At 42.2% G+C, this 22,765-nt stretch overlaps 2 long non-coding RNA genes across 2 annotated transcripts in view; one reads left to right on the top strand and one right to left on the bottom strand.

Moving 5' to 3' along the window:
- The first annotated feature begins 263 nt into the window (after positions 1–263).
- Positions 264–22,765, top strand: part of LOC141578881 (uncharacterized) — a 244,267-nt gene continuing 221,765 nt past the window's right edge. The window contains exons 1-2 of the long non-coding RNA XR_012509732.1: positions 264–878; positions 17,497–17,547. This is a non-coding gene — a long non-coding RNA (uncharacterized LOC141578881). The remainder of the gene's footprint in view (positions 879–17,496; positions 17,548–22,765) is intronic.
- LOC141578883 (uncharacterized) lies at positions 8,629–21,513 on the bottom strand. Its single transcript, XR_012509733.1, has 3 exons — positions 21,248–21,513; positions 19,923–19,994; positions 8,629–8,748 (listed from the first exon to the last, which is right to left on the bottom strand). It is a non-coding gene; the product is annotated as an uncharacterized LOC141578883 (long non-coding RNA).

Consider the following 22,765-nt stretch of genomic DNA (forward strand, 5'->3'; position numbering starts at 1 on the left):
AAAATCTGTTTCTCATGGAGTATCACTTCAGAGCTACGAGGGTTTAAAAATCATTGGATTCAAACTTCTTTTCTAGAGGAACGCCGTCAGCGCCGTGGGGCTGCGTTTCTTCAGGCGGCGCGGAGGACAGCCTGCCCCGGGGTCCTTGGAGCGGGAGCCGTGGCCACGCCCCCTTCATTGTGGCGGGCGCCGTGGCCACGCCCTCTTCCTGGGGCCGGCCCCCCACCGCCCCCGCCCCCGCCCCCGTCCCCGCCCCTCCTTGTTCCAGTGGCTTCCAGAAGGGACCTATGCCACCGAGGGGAAGCGGAGCGGTGCGCGCTGTGTGTTCTCCAGGCCTTTTAGGAAACGTGGAGTGGCTCCTGGGGCCCCATACACGCGGAGTTACAAGAAAAGGGGCGTTGGAGCCTTCCAGGGCATAGGTACTGTTCGAAAAGACAGGCCCCGCGAACGGCACCACAAAGCGGCGGCGGAGGCGGTACCCAGCGCAATGCCGGCATCGCTGTGAACGAACAAGGGCCCGGTTCCCGCCACGCGGAGCGGAAGCGCTTCCTGACTCGTGTCGGTGGAGTGGTCGGAGAAAGAGGGAAGCTGGAGAGGGCTCCGGTGAGGCAGCAGCCTGCCCCGGGCCAGAGGCGGGCGGCGTGAGAGCCGAGGGGAAGGAGCCAGCCCCGCGGAAGCCCCGCAGAAGCCCCGCGAAAACCCACTCCTGTGAATTCATGGCCCAATGGGTGTAAAGAAAGGAAAGAATTGCGAGGGGCGGCCGAAGTGCCCTGTTTTCGGAGGTGCAGTTCCCAAGGAAGCCTGAGTCAGCGATCGTCGCCAGGAGCTGGCCTTCCCGGACGGACGAGGGGACAGAGCACCGTGAGAACCAGGGCCCGGTATGGTTCCGTCCCCGGGGGACTCAGAGCCGGGAGAGCGGGGGGGAGGGGGCTGAGGAGGAGCCGCGCAGGATCATGAAAGATCTTCTGTATACTTGGCTGCTTTGCTCTTTGCCAAAGTTATGAGGGGTGACAAACTTTCTGAAAAGGGCCAGATAGTAAATATTTCAGACCTGGCAAGGGACATACATCTCTGTCAAATATTCCTTTTTTATTTTTATTTTTTTATGGTTCTTTCTTTAATTGAAGTAGAGTTGATTTACAGTGTTGTGTTAATTTCTATTGTACAGCATAGTGATTCGGATATATATATTCTTTTCCATTATGGTTTATTATAAGATTTTGAATATAGTACCCTTGCTCTGCAGTGGACCTTGCTGCTTATCTATTTTATATATAGTAGTTTGTATCTGCATATCCCGAACTCCTAATTTATTTCTCCCTTCCCCCTTTCCCCTTTGGTAACCATAAGTTTGTTTTCTATGTCTGTGAGCCTGTTTCTGTTTTATAAATAAGTTCACTTGTCATATTTTAGATTCCACATATAAGTGATAGCATATATTTTTCTTTGACTTTCTTCACTTAGTATAGATAATCTCTGGGCCCATCTATGTTGCTGCAGATGGCATTATTTCCTTCTTTTTTTATGGCTGAGTAGTATTCCAGCATTATTATTATTATTATTATTATTATTATTATTATTATTATTATTATTATTATTATTATTATTATTATTATTACAGCTCTTTAAACACATTAAACCCATTTGTCACTTGCAGGCTGGATTTGGTCCACAGGTCAGCTTGCTGACCGCTGTAGAGAATGGGAGGCATTGTAGACATTTAAGCAGGAAAGGACGTTATCAGATTTGTGCATTGGATAGTGTACTCTGGTGGCAAGCAGTGTGGCAGAGATTTGGTGGGGCTGAGGTGTAGGGAGAGTTAGGTCAGAAGGGATGTGTAGAAGAAGACTCTAATCATGATGGTCCAGGGAGAAATAATGAGGGCCAGGACCAGGGTGGTGGCAGTGATGCCAGTGACTTCTTCATAGCTGGGCTGGATCACACATGCAGGAGTGAACGGGCATGTCATAGTGCTACCTTTCTCTCTTCCTCCTTCCCAACTCCAGGAGACATCTTCTTGTCCACCTAGGGTGTGAGTGACAAGCAGAGGAAGGATACCTTAGCTTAAGTCCTCCTGTGTCCAGACACAGCTTCACCCTGGGGCACAGCTTCACCCTGGGAGACAGAGCCCATCCCTTTCCTGTGGACCCCACATGCCAGGTTCTCCCTCCAGCTGGTGGCAGCCGTAGGAGGGCAGCTCCCATCCCTCCTGCCCCTCCTCAGGCTTCACACTGGGCTATGCCTAAGTCTCCTCTTCTTTGAGACCAGAGTCTTATTTTTCTCTTGAAAATAAGCATTTCCCCAGAATATCTCACTGTATGTGCCGCCTTCACTTTATTCTAATTGCCCTCAGTGCCATGCAGCTCAAGCCTGACACTTTTCACCCTGCTTCTTCTGTTTACTTCCAAGAAGAGTTTCCTGTTTCAGGTGTAAAAGATGGGACTAGGGCAGAGGGACCCCGGGCAGGGTGGAATCACGTCTTATCCTTTCGCTCGGTGCCGATGACAATGGCCCTCCTTGTGGGAACCGGGCTGCCTCCCAGCAATTTGTGTACGTGGTCTTTGCATGTTTTTTGTCACTTAGATTTCTGAAGCTCCTCACTGACGTGGGTCCCTTTTATCCCAGGCCCCATCTCGCCTCCCCTTATCTGCTAGTCCTCCTTTCTCTGTAGGTGCCTCTTTCATCTCTTCAGGGTTAGCTTTCTCCCCCCAGGACACGAACACGTTGTTTCCAGATTTTCTCGCTGTTCCCAGGGTAGAACTCTTGCCCTTTTTACTTGTGTTTCCTTCTCAAATACTTTCTTGCAATTTCTTGAATTACGTTTGGAATGGTGAGTTGCTCATTCTGGTAGGACTTGTTTTCAAATACTTCAAATATCTGTGACAACAGGTTACGTTTTCGCTTTCCCCTTTTTTGCTATTTTACTTGATAAAACTTTGCCGTTGACTTTGGAGCTACAAGCGGCTCCCCTTCAGTGGTGCTTGGTAGGGGTGCAGGCCTCATTGTATTGACTCCGGTCCTTGTTTATGTAACTTAGTTTTGAGCATAAGTACCCTCACTGATAGATCACTGAGCAATGTTTCCACGGAGGATGTCTTCTCCTTTTGCACAGCTGCTTTAGTCAGTGGCTCTGATCTCTGGGCTTTTCTTTATTATTATTAAACTCATGAAGCAGAGCTGTTACATCTAGCGCAAGTGCCCTCTGTTGTAGCTGAAGACATTCCCCTGTTCTGGATGCTTTGGAGGTCACCTATCTCCCCTGTTCCAGAATCAGCTTCGGGACAGAACACATTTTCTTGGTCGCTTCCTGATGGAGACTGGATTTAAGGGGTAGAATCAGAGGAGCTGTGGTTTGTGCAGGCTGAGAATCCAGAAGCGGGTTCTCTTTCTCCATCCATGTGAAGCTGGGTAGGGCAGGAGGAAGCTGCAAGTGGCCTGCCTCTCCCCTCCCAAGCTCTGGAGCTGACGCTGGGCTGGATCACGGTGGGCTGTGGGCCGGGAAGTACAGCTCTGGCTTCTCCTGAACCTTTCTCATCCTGCTGAAAGATTGGGTTTGGGGCCTGCTGATTAGGGACTGTGGTTTTGCTGGTGATTTTTGTTTTTCAGGAAAGACCTCAAAGCTAAGGAGAAAGTGTGAACACTAGCTTTGCTTGGATATGGTACTTTTCAGTGAAAATCACAGCATTTCATCTTAGTATTTGCACCCTTTGCTCCCTCAGCCCCAGAGCAGCCCCTGCCTAAATTTCAGGCGTTCCCCAGGACAGCTGAGCCCCTGGGCACCCAGTGTGGGAATCTGAGACACAGCCTGTGGGCTGCTTAGAAGACAGGGAAAAGGTATCCAGGGGCTTTGTAGCTTCAGAACTCTCTGCAGGGCTGCAGGGGTTTAAATTGAAAATCCAGTCCCTTACAGGACAATATGCATTTCAAGCAGAAAGGGGATTTCAGAGATCATCAAATCTAATGTCTGTTTCATAGATGTGGAAATAGAAACCCAGAGGGATTAAGTTGTTTGAGGTCATATGTTGGATGACCCCCAGAGCAGGACTTGAAACCTAGGCCTCCTAACTCCCAACCTAGTGTTTTTCTCATGGAGGCATTCATAGAGCATGTTTATATTTTGGTTTTTTAAATTATTATTTTTTTATTGAAGCATAGTTGCTGTACAGTATTATATAAGTTATAGGTGTACACTATAGTTATTAACAGTTTTTAAAGGTTATACGCCATTTATAGTTATTTTAAAATATTGGCCTCTATTCCCATGGTGTACCATATGTCCTTGTAGCTTATTTTATATCTAATAGTTTGTACCTCTTAGTCCCCTACCCCTGTATTGTCCTTCCGCCTTTCCTCTCCCCATCGGTAACCACTAGTTTGTTCTTTGCATCTGTGACTCTGCGTTTTTGTTATATTCACTAGTTTGTTGTATTTTTTAGATTGCATACGTAAGTGATACCATGTAGTATTTGTCTCATACACTGATGTTTAGATTGGTCCCTCTTTTTGTTCATGGAATAATTCATTTGTCTCTAAACTTTTTGGGGGGACTATCCCCTATATCCTATTGCTGTTCCAGACATCAGCTGTGACAGCTTTGTGAGGTCACTTGTCATTAGCTGTATTTAGCAGTGTTTCTGGTTTTATAGGTAAATTGAAGCACTAGAACCATAGTCTTTCCGAATTAGAACTTTTTACAATGGGAAAATGTAATTTAAAAAAGGTTTACATTTTAGTTCTAGTTCTGTTAGAAACTGCCCAATTTCAGATGCATTTCCAGGGGGCTTTCTTTCCCTGTTTACTGAGAAACATAAACTGTGCTGGGGGCACGATGGTCCTTGAGCTGTAGCTGTCTGGGTCTTCGCTGTCTACCCTCTGAATGACATGCTGTCTCTTGGGCTGCACGGAATGATCAAAGTGAGGTTGCCAGTGGGTGACCTGCTGGTCTGAAGCTGTTCTCTCCCACCTGCCTACTTACAAGGGCTGTCCCAGATCACAAGAGCGTGTCAGCCATCTGCTGGTCTAATCTGCTTCTATTCTGAGTTTAGGGAAACAAACAGAAGGCAGAAGGCAGAAGGCAGAAGGCATAGGACCTGCAACAGAAGGCAATATTTTGGGTGGTGTCATAGTTAGGGGGTTGGGTTTACTATGAGTTAAAAGCAACATGCAGGGCTAGCTGATCACTCACCATCATGCAGTCTTGGCCTAAAGGCCTTTTCCTTGCCCGGCACTGGATATGAAGGCATTTGACCATGGAGCATCTGGGACTTGGGTTTGCTAGGGTTGGCTCCCGGCATGTGGAGGTGCATGAGAAGCTAGCTGAAAGCCTAATGAATGGATTTCAGGAATTTCCAGGAATACATGTTCAATATGCCACTTTGGTTGAAAAATTAATAAATATAGCTTGTGGGAATGAATGAAGCCGTTAGCAGAGCGTTTCTCCATTGGCAGAGAATTTGTAGCGTATGTGTGCTTGGAGCCTTTGGGAAATAACAGAAACAAGGAGCGCTTTGTTAAGCACCCAGAACGTGATGGGATACTTTCTGTGTATCACACTAGCCTCTGCATCACCACTCTGGATGCAGCACATATAGATTGTTTCATTTCCAGGTTGTTGTTGTTTTTAACTTGAAATAGTCCTTTGACTTGATTTTAGACCTCAGTTTCATGGCCAAAGCATACATCCTGGAGGAATAGTTATCTCTTCTTTCCCTAAAACAAGGACAACAACAGTATACTGGCTGCATCTTGTATTTATAAAGCGACATTTCCACATCTGCCCTGTGCATTTCTGTTAGTCAAGTGGTTGTAAAGAAGGGAAAGATAAAAATGAAAGAAACGGGAGTAATTTAAGGAAAGAATAACTTCCTTTTTATTAGGTTGCACATGATACCAGGTATCATTTTTGTATAAATACTATGGAAAATATTTAACCTATTCATACAGGTTAAGTAACTACCTGATAAGCTTTGTAGGGAAAGTTTGTTTAAATGCTCTCGTTAAACTGTGCCAGGCAATTTTTCAGATTATCATATACATAACCATTAGGAAGCTGAGGGACAGAAAGAATTTCTGGTGGACAAATACACTTGTTCATTGTAGAAATTGTTGCTACTTTATATGTCAGAGAGTGCAAAGCAAGTCAAAAAGTCAAAATAACAAGGTTTAGATGGAAGCCTTAATGATACAATTTAGTCTTCAGTGAAGGCAAAGGTAAATTCCTTCAGCTGTTGGCTAGAGGGAATCGAAGGGCAGGATATTTTAGGTTGGTCTCTGTCTATAAATAATACATGAAATGATTAGACAGCAAAGGCTGAGGGGCCTGGGGGATGCAAACAGAACTTCTGGGAGACTGGCCAAACTGTGTATTAGGATAAAATTTAGCAGTGTTACATTTGTAGATTTCATCTTTGAGTGGCGTGATCTTATAGTTTATCCCCCAACCAGGAAACTTTGAGAGTGGAAGTGGACAGTTTTAATAACTATGGCAGGACAGTGTGTGCAACCCAGGACCAGCATGGGACACCCAGCACGTGTGGCCACCTTTCCTTTGAACCTTACTTTATACTGAACGATTTAAACACAGAGAATTAAATAGGCCATTATCTTTTTTTGGAGGGGCTAGGAGATCTTATGCACAATTTAAAGGGCTTGTACTGTTTCTGTTGTATCGAAGAAAAAATGTTTGTAAAACCATCAGACCATAAAATGTATAACTTAATGTTATATTATGTTATACATATTATATTATAAAATGTTAAAACCTTACTTGCATTTACCAAGCAGTGAAAGACTGCATACAACCTCATCCCCCACAGACAACCATTATTGCCTTTTTATCTACCAGTGTGGATTTTACTTTATTAGGTAATCTATCATCTATCTACATACTTACCTGTCTGTCTATCTACCTTCCTATCTATATTTTAACATAAAAGGGATCCTGCTCTACAAGTTGTTTAACAGCCTGATTTTTAGTCACTTTAATATTGTTAACTTGTTAATATTATTTATAGTATGGCTATCTTTCCTTTCAGTAAATGTTATTCTTAGTAGCTGTATAGTTTTTCATTAATTCAAAAAGTATTGGAATTTATTTAACCAGTCCCCTATTTATGTACATTTGTTTCCAATGTAGTATAAACAATACTATGTTAAATGTTTGGGGCGTATATACATTTTTTATACTTATTTGATTATTTCCTTAGAATTTATTCCTAGAAGTGAAATTGCTGGATTAGAGAGCATACACACACACACACACACACAATATTATATATACCCATAATATATATACATATATGTAAATATTATATATTATATTTATATGTATTTTTCCAAGCATTAGTAATTAATTTTCCATTTAGTATGATTTTATAAATTTACCCATCCACCCTAAGAGAGTAAGAATTCCTGTTTAATCATATCAGGGCTAACAGTGGATATTAATAATTAAAGTTTTTTTGCCAATCTGAAAGATACAAAAGAGCATTTTGATTTAATACCCATTTCTGTGATTATTAGTGAAGTGAAACATCTTTGAAACTGTTTATTGGACATCAGCATTTCTTATGTCAATTGCTTGTATCAGTCCTTTAGGTATGTCCGATTTTCACAGGCCTCAAACAAAAGAATGCAAATCACAGCCCTCTAAGGCAGTTCTTCTCCCCATGTCCTGCTTATTAGCATCATCACCTGCTCAGAGTTGGCCTTCACGTCTCTCAACTTCTCCATCCACTTGGACACCCAGTTATGGTCTATTTAACTTCTGAAATGTTTCTCAGATAGGTTCCTCTTCTCCATTTCTTCAGTGACTGATCTAGTCCAGCATCCTTTCTTACTTTACTTTTGTCGGCTCTGAACTGGTAACCAAAGGCCACGGATTCTAATGCATCCAGAGACAGAGCCCTGAGGCCAGGGGTCAAGTTTCCCCAGATCCCATAAGAGTCATCATGATTGGACTGGCTGGGCTATTACTCATCTTTGTATCCCTGGTGCCTGACACATAGTAAGTACTTGACAAACAAAGGATGAAATTGCTTTTCTCATCTCTGGTTTTTCTCATCTTCTAGATTGTTATCAGAATTCTCTCTTCAAAACACAAACATGATTGCCATTCTCTCCTCTTAAGAATTGTTGCTTGTGCCCCATTTACTGTAGCTGGATTTCTCAATCACAGTACTGTTTACATTTGGCCCAGATAATTCTTTAATGTAGGGGGATGTCCTGTGCCCTGTAGGGTGTTTAGCAGCATCCTTGGCCTCTACCTACAGATGTCAGTGGTACTCCTGCCCGCTTTGGTGTAACAACCAAAAATGGCTCCAGACATTGACAAATGTTCCCTGGGAGATGGGAGTGCTGTGCCAGATCACCCCTGGTTGAGAACCATGGGCCTGTGGGAAGAAGCCAGCACTGAGCATGTGTGTCATTGTGCTCTGCTACCTTTCCAACCTTATGTACTGCCTCTCCTGAGCTTCCTGGCACATGCCGATCCCTTAGCCCCTGTGCAGCTTCTCACGTGCTGGATTGTCAGCCCTTCAGTGGTGAGCGAGCCCAACTGCCACCACAGACAGGCAAACATGTGTTGGATCAGATGTAACAGAAGTTTACTTTTGCTACAGCACTGTAGGTTTGAACATGTTGGGGAAGCAGCCTTCCATCTGTCAGTCCTTCAGAACCTAGAAGGGCTGAGGCTCTGCCATCCTTGATACACAGCTTCCAAGACAGCCCTGGGGATCATCTCCATCCTACCTGACAAAAGAAGAAAAGAACACTGGGGAGTCCATGAAAGAGATGCTTATGGCCAGGATTGAAAATGGTACACATGCCCTCCACTCCCATTCAGTTGGCTTGAACTCAGTCACATGGCCACCCTTAAGTGCAAGGGAGGCTGGGACATGTAGTCTAGCAGATCATGGATTTTCAGATCTGCCAACACTTTCTGCCACAATCAGCTTATCAGTTCAGCAAAACCTTGATGGCCCAGCTCAACTCATAATTATGAATTATGATCTCTCCATGATCTCTTTTGTACACTTTGCTTATACTAGTGTACATTATAGTATGATTGGCATGGTGTAAAAATCATTTTTTCTCATTGACAACTAGGATATTTCCTGGTACATGGTGGGTGTATATCTGTTGAAAAAAAGCAAATGGATAATATTGATTTATATAGTATTTCATGGGAATGCCTCCACCACTCACTGAGGTTTTTTGTTTGTTTTCTGATCTCTGTTCCAGGAATCAGAAATACTACTACAGTTGTCTCACTAATAAAAAGGTGAGACAAGCTGATTTGCAATTTCTGGCAGAAAACTCAGCATCACTTGAGGCCTAGGAAAAGTGGAATGAAAGTCTGTCTTTCCTGCATGCCTCTTCTCCTGGTCTCCCCAAACCCCTTGTGCTGTCTACAGACCACTTTTCCACCGGCTCCGCCATACTGTCCCCAGCCCCCTTCCATCCAGTTCCTGGGGCTCAATGACTTAATCCTCCTACCAGAGATTTGCATTTAAAAAGGAGTGATTGTTAACCCTGAGGAATAATTGACTGATGAGTTAGTTATATTGGGAAAGAACTTGGGATCCTGATTCTGAAAGGCTACCTTTTTTTTTAATCTACATTTGTAATTTGACATTTTCCTAGGAAACACAAGCAATAGTTAAAGGGAGAAAAATGCCTACCATGTATAATTCTAGAAAGATTTCTTACAAATGGGAATTTTGTACCTTAGAAGTAAACAAGTCTTCTTTTGAACACTGGCTATATAATTGCCAAGGTAAACGGGAGTCAAGCCCTATGTGCCTATGATGCTTGCTGTTCTTACTAACTAAAATGGGGTAAGAATGAAAGTATTTCTGCAATAAATGTTCAGGGGATTTGAGCACCCATTTAAGGCTGTAACCAGGCCAGAATTTCCTTTTTGAGGCCAAGCAGAATCTGGTCCAAAAACATAAGCACAACAGGAATGTTTCTGGTCATTTTTCTCAAATCCACCAGACGGTTCCCACCAAATTTTCCTACATACTTAGCCTGTATACTGCATCTGCAAGACAAGGGAGAATTTATGTCAAATGTACCCCCCAACCCCAAGTTACTTTGACAGTTGCAACCCTCACTTTCTTCTCTGCTCGGATTGACATCTGAGAAGGGAGACCACAATTGCATACCATTTTATAGATCCACGTGATTAAAACCAGTTCTCCCTATAGGTCACATCGTGTATGAGAGGCACGGTTTTTGTCAAGAGACCAGCTACCAGCAGAAAGGGTTTTGATGCTATTGCTAGTAAGAAATTAGTAACTCGATCCTAGGTCTGTTTTAAGCCAGCTGCATAATTATACTGCTTCAGCGGTAAACCAGACCTTTGAGCCAAGGGTAATTTAGAAATTCTAGATCTGTATTCTTCTCCCCTCTTTCTTTAATGTTCATCTTTGCTGTCTCTCCATCTTCTGCCTTCAAACATATAATTTTCCTCCATTCCTTCCTCACCCCTGGCTCCTTGTTTCTGTGACCCTCTGTCACAAAAGGACAGATGCATTCTGTTCCCCCTCATCCTGGGAGATCACAGGCAACAGTCAAGGCTGTGTATGAACACATCTAATTCTGAAACGTTTGCCACTTTTTGAGGGTGTCACCAGCTCAGGCTTCTAGTTTGCCTCTGGGATTGGAGGTTAAACTGGGGCCTTATCCTGTGTGCCCATGAAGTAACCTGTCTTCAAAGACTAGGACTACGCTGGAGATGACTTTCTGCATCTCTTGAGCTGTTCCTGGTTCTGTAAACTTTTTGTACTCAGAGCTCTTTTGATATAGAAAGATTTATTAAATACTAAAAGTGAAAACCAGGGCTTCCCTGGGGAAAATTTTGTATCTCACTTGTGTTTTCCCTCGTATTCTTTCTCCCAATTTACTCCCTAAACCCTCCTCTCTCTCTCTTTTTTTTTTTTTGTGATTGTTTTTCTACTCTTTTAAGCTTCATTTTGGGATGGTTAAAAAAAAGCAAAACAAAACAACACCTCTCTTAAGTACACCCTGAAAGCCTAAGTTTTCACTTCAGCTGCAAATTGTCCAAACCACATGCATCTCAGCTGAATGCTCCTCCAGCTGGCCTCATTCTGCCAAAGACCCTTTTTCATACCTGACCAAATTTCTTTAGAGTATGGCTAGAATTATTATCTTTAAGAGATCACTGTCACCAAATTCCAGATCATTCTTTTGCACGGCAAGAGAGGTTCCTTTGTAACTAAATTTGATAGCATTTTTTCCTCCAGAATTGCCTTCTTCCTTCTTTGTTTCTTCCTTTACTCTTTCTCAGTCCACATTTGCACTCCTCCCAGGTAGCCTGATCAGCACTTAGTCTGTATTTCCATCTCTGTGGGTCTCTGTCTTGCTTGTCCTAATCCTCAGCCACCCGTGGTACAGAGGGGCAGCCAAAGTTTCCTTCGGAGACAGCTGTTTCCCATTTCAGGAATCTCAGCTTTGTGGCTTTGTTGATTGTCTTCTCACCTCTAGGTTCGGTCTGACTTGTAGCTAAAACATAACTAACCATTTTGCTAAGACCTCCAGGGCCAGTGCCTAAGCTGTCAGCTGCAGGCCCTCTGCGAGAGCATCCTGCCATGCAGATGCCACCGAAGCCCCATAAGCCACACACCACCCCCCGACCCAGGGGGAAATTAAGGCAATTTCACTAAGGCCCACTGGTGAGGAAAATTGGTTGATCAAGTTATTTCTAAGTGGCTTTTCAAATCTTCTCATTATTCTGGGGAAGGGAGTTAGATTGTCAGGGCCTGGTCCCTTGCCCCCAGATAAAGCCAAATCCACAGGAATCCTGTGAGTGGAGAGGCTTGGAGGCTATACCTTGGAAAAAAAACACAAGGCCCAGCTCAGCAAGGCTGTCCCTTGGTGCTGAATGCAACCAATTCTTGCCTGTTTTAAGTGAAAACATCCTGGGATGGGGAAGTGTATTTTGAGAGTGGAATGCTTTGTATGTAGTTCCTTGTACTTGGGGGGCAGCATGGTGTGTTAATAAATGAGAGTGCTCCTTAAGAGTCTGCTCCTTTCAGCTCCCAGGCTGTGTCTGCTCAGGGAGCCCAGTGATAAAGATCATAATTTTTTTTTTCTGTAAGTAAGTGAATCAAAGGGAAGCTTCCTTATCTGCATTGTCTGGATGCCAAATTAGGTTGCATACTTATTAACTCTTTGATAGTCTCAGCTGCCAGAGAGCCTTTTGCATATATGCACATATATATTTATATGCACACGCATATATACACATATATACATATGCACACAAATATATAGGGAAGTTATAAATATACAGCCTTTCCCTTTTATATGTATAAAAATGAAATCTCCTTGTATATGTCCATCTGCCTGCATATTTTACCTGTCTCCATCATATCTGTACAATGGTGGATGTGTCATGTAATGTCTCTACATCCAGTTTGTCCATCTGTGAAATAAAGTAGTTGAGGTTTTTGTTTTTAAGCTGGTATTTTTGGTAGGGCAGTGCTTCCACTGTAATCCAGCACAGTTCTGGGCACGTGGTGACCCTCAGAGCAAAATGACATGCTGGTGTGTAACAGGAAATATCCACTTCCTAACGTTGTGTTGAGTCCTAACATTCCATTATTCTGATATTTTTAGGGAGTTCTGTCGGGTCCTGGCAGCGAGAGGAGGGAAATGATCATCAGATCCTCATGCATACATATTCTAAGAGTCAAGATAGAATACTGTGGATTGCAACTCACCTGGTTTTACAAACAAGACCCAGTCAGGTGAACTTCCTCTTTTCCTGGAGACCTAGGTTGGCCTGCTAGGTTAAAGGCAGTGGACAGACTTCATCTGGCTTGACAGTGAGACTTTTGACTCAGTCTTGGGCAACATGCTTATCAATAAACCTCAGTGGCAGGCCCCTTTGCCTCAAACCCAGGTTGCTGTGTTCACTGACCCCTGTGCACCATCAGCGTCTTCAGACACACGGCTGTTAGCTCACACGTCTTCAATGTCACTCTCCACTTTAAAATCCAAGAGTGGCCTCTCAATTGCCTTTCTGACAATTTTCAGGGCCCTCAGCTTAGCATTCAGGCTTCACTGGGTTTTTGGTCATCTTTTCCTTCCAGCTTTATCTTTAGGACAGACCCATCTCTCCAGTGAAAAGTCTTCTAATTGTTTCACTCCTCCCTGTGACACTCCCGCTCCACCCTACATTAGTTCTGTGCTAGGGTTGCTGTGTGGCAAAGCTGGAACACTTCTCATGCAAAGCCAGTGTCTCCTTTGCCCCATCCTGACCTCCCCTTTGAAGCCCAGATCAGGACCTGCCCCCTCCATTGAGGTGTCCCTGGTGGGCTTGCAGCAAGGGAACCTGCCTTCCTTGGATTTGTCCACCTTGGATTTGTCAAGGCATTTGTAGTCTGCATGACACCGTTTGCCCTTGTTCCTCCAAACCTGGTCCCTTCAGAACCCTTCTGGAGGAGCCTGGCAGAACCTGGAGGGTGTTGGAGGGAACCAGGGTGGGGATAAGAGGCTGGAGCCCGAGATGTCTGGGAGGGCTTAGAAGTAGAGCTGCTTCACTTGAAAGAGAAAAAACAGAAGCTAATTTCACAGAAGTCTAAATATGTGATTAAGTATCCAGTCTGCATGTCCACTAACAGTGAGGGTAGGAAGACAGACGTGGTGTGCGAGGGGAGGCCACGAAACTTCCTCAGTGGCAGTGTCTTTAAGATTGGCTCTGATGGTGTTGGTCAGACCAGAGACAGAAACTGGAAAATGTGCCTCCCTCTTGTGGTCCATTGTAGCCCAGAGACTTAAAGCTTTTTAAATGTCAGGCGGATATTTGACTTGATAAAGTGAAAATTAAAAAACAAAAACATACTGGTATTTAGAAGTCATTTTCATAATCCTATGAAAATTTTCCTATGTTTCTCTTAAGCTGGGAAATGGAAGCAGCCTTCAAATTTGCATAGTTAACAGATCTTGTGTAAGTGTATAGTTGTTTATGGAATTAGTTATAAAAATGGAGAAGTAGAAGGACTTGACAAAGTTAAGATCTTTTATTATTAGAAATCACCTTTTTTGACTTGGGTTTTCTCTAACTTGACCATCAGGCAAATAACAGTCTTCATAACCAGAGGGTAAGTTGGGCTGTGGGTGTCATTTCAAAGTGATTCCCCCTTCCTTTCCCTCTGCTTGTCTCTAGTCAAGGGTCATTGACCTAAATCTTTCATCTCTGGGAGGGGTCCTTCTAACCCATCAGACTGGATTCTTGGGTAAAGTTTTTCTCCATCTCAGTTACTTTGCTTTTTTTTTATAGGGAGCTCTCCTCTGAGATCAAAGACAATCTATAGCAATTTATGAGAAACAAAGGAAGTGGGAGAGGATGCTAAGCTATTTTAAGTAGGGGTGGGGTCTGAAACAGTGAACCTGTCAGAATATCTGGCCTCTGCTGTGTCTAAGAGCTGGGACGAGGTGCAGCTTCTAGGTGTGGGGGGAGGGACATGCGAGCTTGCTCTGTGGAACTGGTCTTTACACCATCTGATCAGCGTCCCCAATGCTGACTGCATCCCCGGGTCACCTGAGTTCCCCTTGAATGAAACAGATGACTGGGCCTTAAATGATTTAACAGGTCCCCAGCAAGTCCAGTGCCTTACAGGTGTCCTGACACCATGGACCCAAACAGCACGGACAGCCATTGGCCCAGGTCCCTGATACTCAGTGGATTTCTTTGTTCCTCTTCCTGCCAAATGCACTTGCATTTTTCAAAGGGCTCCAAGACAAGAACTTGGTTAATCCCGACTCCAGTACATTCACTGGAGAAGAATAAAGGGGAAATTTACAAAAATGAGAAAGCTTCAGAATAAGACTACATAAATTATTTTGGAGATGGTTTTTCCTTCTTGTACAATTTTCAGAGGGATTTTGTAACACACGTGCACACACAGTCAGAGAGATGAGTAAGCAGGAAAGAAAAGATTGACTTTTACTACTTGCTGGTTTAAACTTAAAATTTTTTTCTTTATATTTTGAGTTCTCCTTTTTTCCCCTTAGAAGATATCAAGCTGTTTTCAGGAAGAATAGGTGTTTGGTTTTGGGGGACGATGAAAAGCATGACATCACCATGCTATTTTGATAGAGTGAGAGAAATATGCCAGTTTTAGGGCAGCTTCATTTGGTTCTGTGTACAGAGGAGCTGAATTGTGTCTTTTTTGAATTTGGCTTCAGTTGGGGCTGCAGCTCTTCCCTGGAAGGATAACATTTATTCAGAGCTAATTTGTAAACTTCATTTTCAGTTTAAGGTCTGGAATCTAAACTGCTGTTCTGTCCTTACAGTCCGCAGCCCAGAGGCTCTGTGAGCATTTCAAAGAGGGTCAGATTTTCAGGATTCTGCCATTGGGCCCCAGTCTCCCCCAGCCCCCACTTGTCTGCTTGATTTTGGGTCAACTGTAGGCTATCAGTTTGGAAAGCAAATCCTTAACCTGGACTTTTTGTTGCTGATAAAGGCTCTGTGGATGGCAAAGTGGCAACTTATTTATTTAGAATTTGTAGTGGAATCTTTTTCTGCACATACCTCATTGTCAGCAACCCCTGTTCTGCCCCCTTCCATGCCCCTGAGGTTTTGAAATGTTTCCCCTGAACATTAATATGTTTATAACATTTCTCAAATGGAAGTCCTCACTCCTCATAAACATTCAGCTTTTTGAAAGGAATCACCCTCCCCACCTCTCCATTCCTGGAGACCAAAGCACACTTTCTGTGTGTTGTGGAAAAGGCTGCCAAGTACAGCTGTAATGCTGTTTTCTAAACAAATTCAGATATCATTGTTTTATTGTTAAAAGAAGGATTTCACTCCAAGGTCTCTAGCCTTTATATGGGTCTCTGATAGATGGTGCTTTTTTGGCAGGCTGGAGATAAGCCCGGGTCAAGGAAACAGCTTTCACTTGTCTCTGTAAGTCTCTCTCAGCCTGGCCATATCATTTCATTATTTCCTTTCCTGTTATCTTCAAACACTCCCTCAAAGCAGAGCTTGACAAGAACAGGAAGGTTGGCAAAGGTCTGGCGAGGAGGTGGTTTTCCTTCATGTTTGAAAATGGTCTCTTTCCTCCCCTGACCCCCACCCCGACCTCTCTTCATTACCCGCTCTCTCTCTACAAAGCTGATGAGAAAAATTCAGAACTCCTTTCCCTCTTTAAAGTAGGTCCTCTAAGAGGTTTCTGATCAGCTCACTGTCAGCCTGTTTCCTCTGATCAGCTTAAATAGGTCCACTTGAAGTTCACAACTGCCAAAGCCAGCATGCATATTGAAAGCAAGGGGAGCATTTGAGAAGCACTTATGAATGTGTCCACCCAGGATTACCTGGGATGCTAAAATCCCTGGGACAGTGCTAGGTCCACAAACCCTTTCTTGATTAAATTAGTATTTCCCACTAACAGGAGGAGGAATTCCCTTTCCACAAGCTGATTTCTTTTCTGACCCCCTCTTCCACCACTAAAATGTAAACTCGATTCCTGGGTCCTTAGCAGGAGACTGTTTGTGACTGAGGGTCCCTATAAGCAAGCCCGTACTGAACATCTTGGTACAAATGAACTTTTTAACCTCTCATTGATGGCTTTCTGTCTAATTTTATACAGGAACAAAAAGCCCAAACAAAAGTAAGGCATGTTATCTCAGGTTGACACAGACATGTGGGGGCAGGAAGTTCATTTCTGCACTGTGGCCCCCAGGTTCTTTTCTGAGATTTTCCTGCTCTGTCTTCAGAAAAGGTCGGCTTTGTTAATCATTAGCCCCTGACAAGAGTGTGTCCATTTCAGCAAAATTAATAAGAGATAGCATTTTTCTTCCTTCTAAATGGCCCATGTTGGTAATTAACATCGCTTTTCATTACTCAACTTGAAAGCTGCCTTCTCTGGCTCCCCTGACCTTGCCCTGGCTTTGTTAAACTGTGGCCTCCAGCCTGTGAGAGATCTAAATGCAGAAGAAGCACCCAGGACCCTCACTGAGGTGCCTTGAAAGAATCATTCAACAAGTATTTATTGAGTGCCTACTGTGTGGAGCTACCAAGTTGAATCAGAGACCCTTGTGGAAAGGAAATGGGCGAGAGGTAAAGTGGGGTTGTTTAAAGTCACCTTAATGCTACAGAAACTGATGGCTGCCATGAACAGAAGCAGATCCAATGAAGGCAGAACAGGATGGAGAAATGGCTGGGGTAGGAGTTTTATGGTGGAGGTGACCTTCGAGGGGGATGTGCAGATGTTGGAGTTCATTGCATCAAAAAGGGATATAAAGGTTCAAATGATCTTTCCTTGCACTTTTTGTGTTTTTTTTTAGAGAAAAGGAGAAAGAGTACTTTCATAGAGAATATATAATTTTTTTCCTCTTTGGTGGGTATTTTCCCAGTATATTTAGCCAATGCGCTGTTGACATTTTAGTAATGACACTACTGTCTAGTTTACCCAGCTCCCCAGACAGTGTGTAAAATGTTTTTCTGTCCATTTTTCCCATCAGGTGTGTGCCCCAGGAGGATTCTTGGTCTCAGAGATGGAAATGTCACTTGGGGTGAGTTAAGATACATTTTATGTCATTCACATCTTTAGCGGTGAACTCCATGCTTTAAAGAGCCACCAAGAAAAACCCAAATAAGAGGAGGTAGGTTGAAAAAATTATGGTACATCATGGGATGAAATCTCATTGCAACCAAGATGGTGAGGATTTTTAACTGTTTATGACAAAGCAAAAGTGGCATGTTCTCACTTTTGTGAAGAATATGACTATGTACATTGAGAAGTACAGGCTAGAAGACTCATTAAAATATTAATAGTGGTTATTGATGGGTGCTGGAAAAGTGCATGATTTAAATTGTTCTTCCCTATGATTTTCAGTGTTTCCCAAAATATCTACAGTGTCTACATACATTACTTTTGTAGTCAGCTGAAATGCTATTAAAGAATAAAGATGCTGAGGGGGGTAAAAGGGACTTTATTAAGGTGGGAGTTTAAATATGGATTATGAAAATGACAAGGAGGATATTCTCCCTTCTCATGCCATTTCTAATGTCATCAGTTGTGAAAAAGGAAAAAGCACTCTCACCCAGCTTCAGAACCAAAAGCAAGAGTCTGTTTTAAGTAACAATGAATGACATTCGATAAATCTGATGGAAGAGTTCTCTTTCAGCTACTTGGGTTGAAATTTTGTCAGTTGACTCTTCTAGAAATTTTTCTAGTCAAAGAATCATTTCTGTCTCTGTTTCTGGTAGACTCTAGGTTCTGAATTATTCAAGGGTCAAAAATCTGTTGCAAAAGTTGTCCTGATCACTTTTGGCTGGGGAGGGGTAGGGGGATGGAGGCATAGGGATGGGGGAAGACGTGTGTAAATTCCTATGTTATTGTTCTCTTGTTCAAGCTTAATCATATAAAAATCTAAAGGTCAGTTGTTCTTCTGGTAATTTCCTTCACAGAGGCACAATGAGCCTCTTTATTTTTACCCATTACTTTGCAATTTTCTTTTACTCAAATTACATGCATCAGATAAGCTTATTTATTTCACAATTGGTAATAAGCGTTCAGCGTATCTAAACTAGGGTGCAGTCGTCTGCAGGTCCAGGAGCAGAGGAAATAGCTTTGGCTTTTATTCAAATCCCGTCCCAGGTCATTTGCAATAGAAAAGCTTAGTTGGAGGGTGTGGGGTGTGGATGGCGGGGGTGGAGACAGGGAAGGAAAAGCAGAGAAATGGAAAAAAATGTAAACCTGTAGTTTAGGTTAAAATCCCAGCTTCTTTTGGTATTTTGTGTCATCTGGGCCTCACAGTTTGAAGATCTGCTAAATTAGAGCAACAACCCGTGGGGGCCCCTCCTCCAGAACGGAATTGTCTTTTGACATCTGAGTCACTCAAAATTGTGGGGCCAAAACATATAAGCAGAACAGAGAAGCTGTTTGCCTTGAGCACACAACTTTAAAACTGTTTTGGGTCTTTGACAGAAGGTTCCTCCTCACTTTTTTCTTCTTTTCAAACACTCAAGAAAAACAAACAAACAAAAAAACAACTCCAGAAAAAACTGCCTACGTGATGGAAGGATTCAGGACCTGTCTCTCATTTGTGCCTTGATGACAATTTAGCTACTGGCTGAAAAGGCAGAAGTAACCTTGGGAAAAGAGGTAGAGCTGAGTGACCTTGTCCTTGGAGGTCTCAGCAGTTCAAAAGAAAGGTCACCTTCAAATCTGTTTTATACCAACTGGTGTCCTCAATGACTTAGAAATATTTTCTTCTCTTCTTTCTGTGCCTTGCTTCTTAGGAGATCAAGCAGCTTATAGCCAATACAAATTAAAAACATAAAGAAAGCAAATTCTGCCTCAGTAGGTGGGGAGAGAAGAATCAGAATATTGAAGTCACTGTGGTTGACCGAGCAAGTTAACGCTAAACTTTCTGGCAACAAATGCAGAGAAAAAGTGGGTTGGGGGAAGAAACATGGCAGTTGCTTATTTTTGATTCTTTGTGAGGAAAAAGCATATGACCACAGGGAAAACACAGGCTTTCAGTAGTGAAAAAATTTCCCCCGTGTGACTTTGTGTAGAAGACACTAGAAATGTGGTTGAAAATATATTCAAGAAGGTTTTCTAAACATTTTCCTTTTCTTTTAAACTTTCTGACCTATGTATCCATTTGTCTTGGTTATTAAACTTATTCATTAATATTTCTTCCTGAAGCTTTTCATGTGGAGATGAACAGTACTGCTACCTTAATTAAACAAGGAGCCATGAGACTGAGGTGGCTCCTGTGCCAGGAGCCTAAGTGAGCAAAGTGAGACCTAAGCCTTTCATGCCAGAATTAAGAATGGGAAGCCCAAGAATAGCCAATCACAAACAGCCAATAGGCTTTCCAAATGAGGCAAATGTTTCCGCTACTGTAGCCAAACAAATAAATATGCAGACACATACCAGGTTTGCAGTAGACTCAAAATTGTGAAGGTGTCAGTTCTTTGCCATATAATCCATTAATTCAATGCAATCCTAAGAAAAATTGCAAGGGGGATATTTAATGGAACTTCACAAGCTGATCTGCAAGTTTATATAGACTAGAAAATGCACAGATCAAAAAAAATTCATTGAAAAAGGGTTAACAGTGATAGGAGATTTATCCTGTTTTATGTCAAAAGATACTTTAAAATGACAGTAATTAGAACAGTGTGTTCTTAACACAAGAATAGAGAAATGAATCCGTGGAACAAAGAGTCTATAAATACATCCATGTATATTTACATAGGAATTTAGTATTTACAACAAAGAAAACACTTCAAGTTATGGGCAACTGAGGACCTACTTGATAATGTCAGGATAATGAGAAGAAAAGAAAATTTCAGTCTCACTGTAAATATAAATACATGCTTCATATGGATTAAAGAACTAAATCTAGAGAAAAATCTGTGAAGTATTAGAAGAATAGCAAAACTTTTTTTTTTTTTTTTGTAATTTTTAGGTGGGTAATACCTCTTTTAAGGAAGATATAAAACCCAGAAACCATATAGGATAAAGTTTTTTTTTTAATGGTACATTAAACATTTTAAGCTTTAATACAGTGAAATATATAAAATGTGAGCAACAGTCTAGGGTGAAATATTTGCAGGGTGAAATATTTGCAAGCTAACTAGTAGGTAAAGATTAAAATTCACAATATATAAAGAGCCCATACAAATAAATAAGAGAAATAAAAAAGTAGAAAGACAGGCAAAAATATAAACAGTCTAAATAAAGTGAACAATTTACATGTGAAAAGGTGCTTAAGCAGTAAATAAAGTACAAAGATCAAAGTAATGATGATAGATCATGTTTTACCCATTAGATTGGAAATTAAAAAAAAATTGTGTTGCTTTCAATGTTGAAGGAGCATAAAATGCAGTAGTCTTTTGGAGGTCAATTTGGAAGTATATATCAACAGAGAAAATGTCGATATACTTTGAACCATCACTTCCACTTCTACGTTTCTTTCCAAGGGGATTCTTCCCTCATGTGTACAGAGAAGCATCAATCAACGCAGTATTATTTGTAATGGCAAAAAATTAGAAGCCATTTAAACATAGAAGGTAACATGGTTAGGGAAATAAACTATGCTCCTTTCTGATACAGCCACTATTATATAATAGTGTGCAGCAGTAAAGAGAATAAGGTAGAAGACTAGTAGAAGAAGAGCAGACTTACAGTGCTCACAAGGGAAGATTTATAAGGTATATTTCTGTGTGAAAAACTACAGACAGAACAATACATACAGTTTAATCCTGTGTTCAAGCAGACCTCAGAGATGTTGTGGATTTGGTTCCAGACCACTGCAATAAGGCAAATATCACAATAAAGTGAGTCACACAGATTTTTGGTTTCCCAGTGCTGTAAAAGTTATGTTTACACTAAACTGTAGTCTGTTAAGTGTGCCATAGCATTAAGTCTAAAAAAGCAATGTATATACCTTAATTACAAAATGCTTTACTGCAAAAAAAAAAAGAAAAAAATGCTAACCATCATCTGAGCTCTCAGTGAGTCCTAGTAGTTACATCAAAGATCACTGATCACAGATCACCAAACACATGTAATAACAGTGAAAAAATTTGAAAAATGTGCAACAGAGGCAGGAAGTGAGTAAATGTTGTTGGAAATGTGAGGCCAATAGACTTGCTTGATGCAAAGTTGCCCCAAACCTTCAATTAGTAAAAATCGCAGTATCTGTGAAACGCAGTAAAGCAAAGTGCAATAAAGTGAGGTATGCCTGTAATTCTGACTGTAGGAACATTTGAAAGAATATATTCATTCTTAGTTCTAAGTAATTAAACATTGTTTTAAGAAGGTAACATATCATTAGCCAGTGTATTTTTCACGAAGAAGATTCTTTATCCCAACTTAGGCAATGTAAAGGGCCTCAGGAATTCCCAGTCATCAGGGTAAATGGAGTCCTTCTTGGGCCTCTTTTATGGAAGGATTTCCTTCCTTTAAATATCATAATCTCTGGTCCCCCCCCCACTCCAAGGCCTTTTTCCTTCCTAATAAGAGTGAGGAAGTCTTCCCTCTGGTGCAAGGAAGGGATCAGGGCACTGTGGATAGCTGTAAATCCTCTGCCTGTAACTCCCGCTCTAGCTGGTGGATTTTCTTCCTTGCTCCCCAAACCGATATTTTAAAACCTTACATTCTTTCCTCTTCTGTGCTCCCCTCAGGATGATGTAATTGTACAAAGTACTCAACAGGGAAAAGGATTGGGGCATTTCACACCAGGACAGTTAGTCCCTGCGTGATTGGAAGCAGGCTTGTTGGGTTTCGTTCTCCTAACAAAGTCACAAGTTGTTGTATTAGGTGGTCTGGTGCATAAATCAGTGTCTGACAAACCTCCCCCTCCTTACAATGTGTAATGCTCAAAAAATGAGACACATTTGTTGGCCTCTTGGGTATCCCTGTTTGAATGACCCTCCTTTTTTTCTTCTGACCTCTACTCACCACACTACGTCAAAATCCAGAGGCTTTTTTATTTTTCCCCCTTTGGGAAATTCATTTGGGTTCCATTCATTCCATGGAAATCCTGCTTCTACATTCTAAGCAGAAGAAAGAGGGTAGTGTTGAAAAAATGGCCCTTGGGCAAGACAGCACAGAAACCAATGCCCATGCCTTCTGCCAGCCCAAGGAGTGTTTCCCTTATAGTTTATATGTAGGTGTTAAAAACCAGAAGGATCTGATCTGAGTTCCAGTAAAGTCATGCTTGATCTATATCCCTGTGAAAATGCTTTTCCAACACCCCTTCAAATAAA

Source organism: Camelus bactrianus, chromosome 1 (assembly GCF_048773025.1).
Source record: "Camelus bactrianus isolate YW-2024 breed Bactrian camel chromosome 1, ASM4877302v1, whole genome shotgun sequence".
NCBI classification, from domain to species: Eukaryota; Metazoa; Chordata; class Mammalia; order Artiodactyla; family Camelidae; genus Camelus; species Camelus bactrianus.